General features: G+C 41.7%; 1 protein-coding gene across 1 annotated transcript in view; it reads left to right on the top strand.

The window, feature by feature from the left end:
* The window catches only part of LOC107585490 (thyroid receptor-interacting protein 11-like), a 34,363-nt gene that overhangs the window by 13,737 nt on the left and 19,164 nt on the right, over positions 1-1,462 (top strand). The gene's annotated exons all lie outside the window — the stretch shown is intronic.

Raw genomic sequence — 1,462 nt, 5'->3', positions numbered from 1 at the left:
TCTCTAACTGTGTGTGTGTGTGTGTGTGTGTGTGTAGTCAGCAGGCTAGCCTTCAGGTCGAGTCTCTTCAGGAGCAGCTGAATGGTGCCATCAGACAGAGAGATGAAGCGCTTATTCAGCTTCGTGCTGCTCAGGATCAGGTCAACCAGTATGCAGTGTCACTCTCTAACCTGCAGATGGTGCTAGAACAGTTTCAACAAGGCAAGCATGCACGATTTGCTATTCAATTTTTATTGTAATAAAAAAATTCAAAGAAAATCATCTTTCTTTTATGGAATGATGACCATTAAATTAATTACAAATGTAGAGTGGAGTGTAATATTCAGATTTTTCTTTTTTAAATGCTTTGATTTAAGAGAGGAATCTGCAATAAGCCTTCAGTCTTGAACAGTGTTGACATCTGTATCTCTCTTTACAGAAGAAACGGCCATGTACTCAGCAGAACTGGAAAAACACAAGAGAGCGAAAGAAGAGTGGAGAACTAAAGCAGAAAATCTTCAGGATCAGGCGGCCGTTTAGCCTCACTAATGTCTCTAACTGTGTGTGTGTGTGTGTGTGTGTGTGTGTGTGTGTGTGTGTAGTCAGCAGGCTAGCCTTCAGGTCGAGTCTCTTCAGGAGCAGCTGAATGGTGCCATCAGACAGAGAGATGAAGCGCTTATTCAGCTTCGTGCTGCTCAGGATCAGGTCAACCAGTATGCAGTGTCACTCTCTAACCTGCAGATGGTGCTAGAACAGTTTCAACAAGGCAAGCATGCACGATTTGCTATTCAATTTTTATTGTAATAAAAAAATTCAAAGAAAATCATCTTTCTTTTATGGAATGATGACCATTAAAGTAATTACAAATGTAGATTGGAGTGTAATATTCAGATTTTTCTTTTTAAAATGCTTTGATTTAAGAGAGGAATCTGCAATAAGCCTTCAGTCTTGAACAGTGTTGACATCTGTATCTCTCTTTACAGAAGAAACGGCCATGTACTCAGCAGAACTGGAAAAACACAAGAGAGAGAAAGAAGAGTGGAGAACTAAAGCAGAAAATCTTCAGGATCAGGCGGCTGCTCTGCAAGTCAGTTCAAACAGATATATACAAATCTCTGCCCTTTCTGCACTGTTTGACACAAGGGTTTATGTTAATGTTCTATGACGGTGTGTGTAATCTTAGATAAACCTGAATGAAGCAAACGCAGCTCTAGAATCTGCATCCCGCCTCACTGACCAGCTGGACCTCAAAGAGGAACAGATAGAAGATCTGAAGAAACAAGGTGAGGCCAAATGTCACCAGTTAATGACTTTGTTGAAATCAGAGCATAAGAACTTTACTAGAAAACCTCATTGTTTAACAAGGACAGTGGTTCTCAACCTTTTTGTCTTGAAGGCGCTCATTGTCCAACACAAGATTCAAAGCCCCCCCCCCCCCCCCCCCCCGCACACCCTCATCGCCAACCCGGCAATACTTACACCA

This window comes from Sinocyclocheilus grahami, unplaced genomic scaffold (genome assembly GCF_001515645.1).
Source record: "Sinocyclocheilus grahami isolate Dianchi unplaced genomic scaffold, SAMN03320097.WGS_v1.1 scaffold71.1, whole genome shotgun sequence".
NCBI lineage: Eukaryota > Metazoa > Chordata > Actinopteri > Cypriniformes > Cyprinidae > Sinocyclocheilus > Sinocyclocheilus grahami.
Note: the sequence above shows the minus strand (reverse complement) of the source record. Positions and strands in the feature narration are given on the sequence as shown.